The sequence below is a fragment of the Mustela putorius genome, unplaced genomic scaffold (genome assembly GCF_011764305.1).
Source record: "Mustela putorius furo isolate JIRA1106 unplaced genomic scaffold, ASM1176430v1.1 tig00000508_pilon_pilon_pilon, whole genome shotgun sequence".
In the NCBI taxonomy this organism is placed as follows: Eukaryota; Metazoa; Chordata; class Mammalia; order Carnivora; family Mustelidae; genus Mustela; species Mustela putorius.
Window position 1 is genome coordinate 20,830,562 of NW_025421402.1, and position 7,328 is coordinate 20,837,889.

Genomic DNA, 7,328 nt, shown 5'->3' on the forward strand with positions numbered 1-7,328 from the left:
CCAGACTGTTTAAATATTATTGTTTTAAAATATTTTCATATTTACCTATTTAATAATAATATATATAATAAAAATATATATTTATAAATATATAATAAAATATAAATAAAAATATAATAATAAAAACAAGAGTTGTTCACTTAACTGACTGTGCCACCCAGGTGCTCTTAAAAATAGTGAGTTTTGATTCCTCCCTAGGACCATTAGCTTTAGTACATACAGGGTGAAGTCCAGAGGGATGCTCAGCGTTAAGTTCCTAACACTCACGTAGATTTGAAAACCACCAAAGTAAGTCATCTTCTAAGTAATAAAAACTAAATTTGTGTCCTATGGTAAAATGGTTTTTACATGGGCTCACAAATTTTTTTTGTTGATTTCTAGTTACCTATTTGAGTATTACTGGTAATAGTATTTTTTCTATTGTATTTTCAAATTTATTTATTGCTGGCATAGGAAACTATATAAAGTTATACTTTTTAATAGATCCTATACACACATAAATTCAATCATTTACCCAACTACCATTCATTCTAAACATTTCATAGATTCTCATGTCAGTCCAAATAAAGAATCAAAGAATCAAAATGATAATACCATTTAGTTTCTCCCTTTCTGATAAATATTCCTGCATTTTTCCTCTTTTTGACTGAATTGTGTGGAGTTTTCAGAACAGGGGTGCCACGGTTGCTCAGGCAGTGAAGCAAAATCGAGTCTCACATCAGGCTCGCCACCCTGTGGGAAACCTGCGTCTCCCTCTGATCCTACCCTCTCTCGTGCTCTCTTCCACTCTCTCTCTCAAGTATAAATCTTAAACAAAATGTTAGAATTTTCAGAACAATTTCCAACAGAAGCAGTTACTGAACATGTTCCCTGTGTTTCACCCTTAATGTATGACACTGACTCCCGATCTAAGAAATGTATGCTATATCATGTGAAGGAAATATTCTTCTCTTTCTAGATAGGTGTGTGTGTGTGTGTGTGTGTGTGTGTGTGTGTGTATTAAATCAGGACATGGTATTCATTTAATTAGATGCATTCTTGAAGCAATTAAGATAATCATAGGGTTTTCTAATTTCATCAATTGCTATAATGGATTATATGAAGAGATTTCAAATTTGAACCATATTTGCGTTTCAACATTAAATCTTACTTCATCATGATATGCAAGTATTAAGCAATGTTGAATTTTATTTCTCAAACTTCCTTAATGGTTTCAAATCATGACTAATATTGGCCTATTGCTTACTTTTTTTTTTTCTGTCTTTGGCAAGATTATGTGATCTTTGTTATTAGGGTTACGAGGAAGCTTTCATATTTACCTTACACTTTGAGCAGTTACATAGTTTGGTAATATCCATATATTGAAAACTAATACTAATTTTTCTGGCCAATCCTCTAAGCCCAGTTATTTTTTTGGAGATAATTTTTATTTTTAAACTTTTTGTTTTATAGGTTTTATACTTTTTCATGTACAATTAATATTTATTTTCTTTGAAGGTTATTTCTTTATATGTTTCAATATTTAAGCTAGTGTTATATGTAATCTCATTTTATGGCTTTTTAAAAATCTCTGTTGATTTGTAACTGGCTCTTCTTTACTCATTTTGTATAGTGCATTAGCTTTAAAAATTAAATAAAAATTTTGACTAATTGCAGAGCTATACCAACCAGTTCCCAATGGAATAAGGAGCTGGCATCAGGAGATAAAATCAATGTACTACTCCAAGACAGGCTTGCACAACAGCCTAAAATTAGTGAACATCAATCAGAGGCTCAAATAAAACTTTGTTCAACATCTTCTTGTTGTAACACTCCCTTCCTGGCCCCTTGGTTTATCTCCTTTGGTTCAAAACTCTTCTTTGAGATTCAGAAAATAATATGCAGAAATGTCTATGTCTGTAGTTCTAAATCTGAAACCAATGCTCTTCAAGGTGTGTTGCATGGGACTCAGGAGTCCATGGACCTCCTGAGGATGTCTTCAAAGATTATGCACATGTGAATTTGCATTTTTATGGGGGAAAATATCCTGTCTTCACCTTCCTTTTAAGGGAACGTGATATAAGATGCAAAAATATGAAAAGATTCTTGTCTATAGTGAACTTACAAAAATTTTAGGAACCCTAAACCACTAATTTAAGTGATCAAAAAAGGAGCTAAAAGATAAAGGCATTTGAGAACTTTCTCTCTTCTTGCAGTGCCTGGGATAATGCTACCTCACAGGAGGTGACAATAAATATTTATTGGCTATTTATTTAGTCAAGGCTGATATTGAATGATGACATAAAGTTGACAGGAAATACAGTGCTCTCAGGAAAGGGCAGAACATTTTCATGCCCTCCAGTGTTCTTGAGGGAGCAGGAGGCCACTAGACTTCCCAATGAACTTAGAGCTGTGGAGCTGGGCTGTTGACCGGCAAAGCCGGCACCTGTGTTACTATTGTTACTTCCTGACTGCTCCGCAGAATGAAATATCTCAAGACAAATATAAATAGACAAATATAAATATAAATTTATTTCTTTTTTTTTAAAAGAGAAGTATTTTTTAAAAAATATTTTATTTATTTATTTGACAGACAAAGATCACAAGCAGGCAGAGAGAGAGAGGAGGAAGCAGGCTCCCCACTGAGCAGAGAGCCCGATGCGGGGCTCGATCCCAGGACGCCGGGATCATGACCTGAGCCGAAGGCAGAGGCTTTAACCCACTGAGCCACCCAGGCGCCCCCCTAATTTACTTCTTGAGGGCTCCATATCACACTCTGCAGTTAAGGACACCCTTGAAATGAAATAGGCATTAACAGATCTCAAACAGAGAGAAGGGAAGCAAATCCTTGGGTGGGAAGAAAGCAGCATGCACAATGCCCACCTACGGTTGTTCTTAAACCCAGTCAAGTGGGGACCCACTAGGTATCACATGCGCAGTGAAATTCTATCAAAAGGGTTTAGAAACCAAAAGTTTGAGGTCACACAATGAAGGAAATGCTGAAGTCCACGGAAAACACTGCAGCTCCCTTGTTCTAAGGATTTCATCTTGGCTTGTGTCCTTAGTCAGAAACATAACTCCTGAACCGCCTTATGGTACCTCTAATTATGGGAGCGGTTCTAAGAACTGAATCCGCCCCAGATTCCTATAGTTATGTTCTCAGGTGCTGACTCAAGTGTTGCTTTATAACTGATGCAAAATAGATTAGAAAGTTACATAATAAAGTTATCTAATAAAGTTTTGTCTCGTATTTCATGGTAATGAATTGTGACATTATAACACACCTTAATAACTTTGTATTAAATCTTATTAGCCCATTAAAATCATTGCCAATATTTCTTCAGTTAATTAAAACCAATGAGTCTATTTAATGGGCTACGTGATTATTATAATTAATTAAGGACAGGCAAGGTAAAATGTGTCTGAACTAGGGGTTTTGTGATTTTGTGGAATACGGAGAAGGCGAAGTCCCTAAAATCAGCACCTTCAATTCCTTCGTGACCTCCTGAAAGAGAAAGCAAAAAGGTAAAAAGTTACATCTTCAATAATTAATTTATATCCACAGGTATATACACTCATCTTGACTATAAAGTTATAGGTTATAAATAATGATGGTCATATTATGTATTTTTTCTTAAAGACAGCTGAGTCCATCGATTAAGTATTCCAACAGAAACTAAATACCAAAACGAAGCAGTTGGAAATATTGCATCCAGGAGAAAGCACTGCACTGTGGGTCGGAAGGATGGCTCATCTCTCCATTTGTTGCTGACACCTGTGTGAATCTGAGCAAAGCCTCTTTTTTAAAAAAATGTGTAAAGTAGGAATGATAATATATGAATATGAACCTCACAGAATTATGAAATGGTTTAGACAAACAGCTATACTTAGAGATATTTTCAAAAATGGAACATAACTTATAAATTTGGTTTTTATTACTTAGAAGAAGATTTATTTAGGTGGTTTTCAAATCTAAGTGAGTGTTAGAATCACTAAGGAACTTAACGCTGAGCGTCCCTCTGGGATTCACCGTGTATGTACTGACACTAATGGCCCTAGGGAGGAACCAGAACTCACTATTTTTAGGAGCACCTGGGTGGCACAGTCGGTTAAGTGAACAACTCTTGATTTCAGCTCAGGTCATAATCTCAGGGTTGTGGGATCAAGCCCCATGCTGGGCTCTGTGCTCGGCGGGAAGTGTGCTTGTCCCTCTCCCTCTGCTCCTCCCCTGTCTCTCTCTCTTTCTCTAATGAATAAATGAATAAGTAAGATCTTTTTTTTTTTGAATAAGATCTTTTAAAAATACATATTTTTATTAAGCTACCAAAGAACTACAGATCTATATTACCAATAAAACAGCACCTTCTATTTCCCAGATACTTTGAAAGGCAGGCACTTTCTCACATTTGGTGTCACTTTTTTTTTTCTGTGTAATATGTTAATATTTTTATTTAAAATATATTTTTTTAATTTTTTATTTTTTTATAAACATATATTTTTATCCCCAGGGGTACAGGTCTGTGAATCACCAGGTTTACACACTTCACGGCACTCACCAAAGCACATACCCTCCCCAATGTCCATAACCCCACCCCCTTCGTCACTTTTAGCCCTACAAGAGTTCTGGATATTATTGTCTCCACCTGATAGATGAGGAAAGATTAAATGACATGCCCACAGTCCTCCAGGTCACATAATCGTTGAGTGGCAGAAATCTCTTTAGAAACCCAAGACTGTCAGGAGTCAGAATCTTTGCCAGTGGTTCTCAACTTTCAGGCGTTTTTGGCACATTCTAGGATTAGAATTTCTAAAATTATACTTGAAAAGATTAAAGGACTTAATAAATTGAGACAAGCCACGGCTGGAGTGTAAGAGTGCCCTTCTAAGCAGACCAGTGTCCCTTGGCTGCCCATCTTTAGAAGACGCTGTCGGAGCTTGAGAGAGGAAGAGGGAGGGGGTAGGGGCAGAGAGAGGGAGAGCGAGAAATCCCCAAGCAGAATCTACACCAATGGTAGAGCCCACCGTGAGGCTCCATCTTGGGACCCTGAAGATCATGATCTGAGCCAAAATCAAGAGTCTGATGCTCAATGCTCAGCCAACTAAGCCACCCAGTCCCCACTGTGCTTTTTGTTTCTAAGTAGATGAAGATTCTCAATGTCTATCTGACATTCATGACCCTAACAAACTGAGTTCTTCATTTGACAAAAATTAATTTTGCACATTGACCAAAATTTGATGCACACTGAAAGGTTCACAGCCCATAGCTCCTCCATGAAAGCATCCCTCCTACCTATTTAAGACAGGCAGCATTTGTGTGTGTATGGCAAGGGGGTGATGGAGAATTCTTATGCTAAACATAATCTTTTACTTAAGGTCTACTATCAACCTTCTTTCATCCTCACTTAACACATGCCTTTTGCTTTATCTGAGCTTAGATATCCGCCCCCCCCCCAATTCAGAACACCTTTAATACTGTAAAAGTCATTTCTGCAATGAGTTGGAATGTTCTGCCCATGTGGGATGAGACTCTGGTCTGCTTTGTAAACAGGGCAGCGTTTCACATGGTTGTGTCTAACAGGCTTGTACACAGACCCGGGAACATCTTCTCCGTATGGAAAGCAACATCCTTGAGGTGTACACTAGGTTAGAGAGGGAGCTTTTTTCTTGCTGTCCCTTTGCCCTGAACTCTAATTGGGCAACCTTTTCTTTAGTCTTCTCTTCTCCTGCCTTAACATATAAAGCAAGTTTTCTGCCTCCTACTATTTTTTTGCTATTTTTTTTTTAAAGACACTTCCAAAAGTTTTCTACTTTTCTTAAAATCTTACTTCAAAACTGTACCATGTAAGGTATTTCGGTAGCATAGATGATTACAGTATTTTGTATTGTAAGGAAAGTCTTAAGTATTTTGATTTAATTTAGGTTGGGGAGAGCTGTCAGTATTGAGCATTAACTATGTGCCAAGTATGGTTAATACGCACTTTATAAACATAATCTCATTTAATCCTCACCATGACCCAATTATAAAAAACATTATATCCATTTCATCAACAAGGAAACAGGCTCCAGGGAGACTAATTGCCCAGGAAATGGTAGAACCGAAAGGAAACCCTTGATTATTTAAGTTCAAATTCCCTCCTTGTCACTCTGATTTAGCAGCCTCTTTCATGATTTGTCTGTTGGTTTTAAATAAACAGCCACAAATTCTTTGATATTTCTCCTCTTGAGGGGTAGGACCTATGCCTCTTCCCCTTGAATCTGGGCAGGCCTGTGACTCACAATCAATAAAATGCGATGAAAGTGAACGCACATGGGGCGCCTGGGTGGGTTAAAGCCTCTGTCTTCTGCTCAGGTCATGATATCAGGGTCCTGGGATCGAGCCCTGCATCAGGCTCTCTGCTGGGCGGGGTGCATGCTTCTGCCCCCTCCCCTGAGTCCCCCCCATCCTGCCTGCCTCTCTGCCTACTTGTGATCTCTATCAAACAAATAAAAAAAAAAAATCTTAAAAAAAAAAAAAAAGGAAAGAAAGAACAAGAAAGTGAACACACAATTTCTGAAGCTAGGTCACAAAAAGTGATGCAATTGTCTTAGTCCCTGGGACACTCACTTTGGAGGCCTGGGTTTCCATGTGAGAAGTCAAGTTCTGAGGCCACCACACTGTGAAGAAGCTTGGGACGCTTGGAGAAACCACAACTGGCAGCAACGTCAATCACCAGATGGCGTGAAAATGCCCCCAGATTTCTAGCCCCCAACTGCCATGTCTTTCCAGCTGAAGCCTTAGACATCACAATGCAGAGACTGTAATTTTTACTATGTCTTTTCTTTTTTAGTTCTAGACCCACAAAATCTTTTCTCTCTCTCTCTCTCTCTCTCTCTCTATATATATATATATATATACATTTGTTTGTTTGAAACTTCTAAGTTTGGTGGTAATTTGTTTCGTGGTCATAGTAACCAGAACAATGGACTGCTATATACCTGCCCAGACATGTCTTTCTCCACTTCTTCCACGAAAGTCAATGTTTCTTCTTTAAATTCTAAGTTACTCCCTCTATCTGCAATGATGGACCCCCACAGAAGCTCTCGTCATCCTTCAGGGTACAGCTTTTGTGTCTCCTACTCTAGACACCCTTCAGTGCCAACTCTCCCTGGGAAGAGTTCCTCCTCGGTGAGGCAGTATGTCCTCCACGAAACAGGAAGAATGCTCCAGAGTAGGAATGGTCCAACTTTTATCTCTGGGGTCTAAAATAGTGTCAGCACACCATGCACACTCAAGAAAAAAAATGAGTTAACAGCTTATGAGTAAAATGATGAATTAACTAAGAGAGTATGAATCAGTAAGTTGACACGGT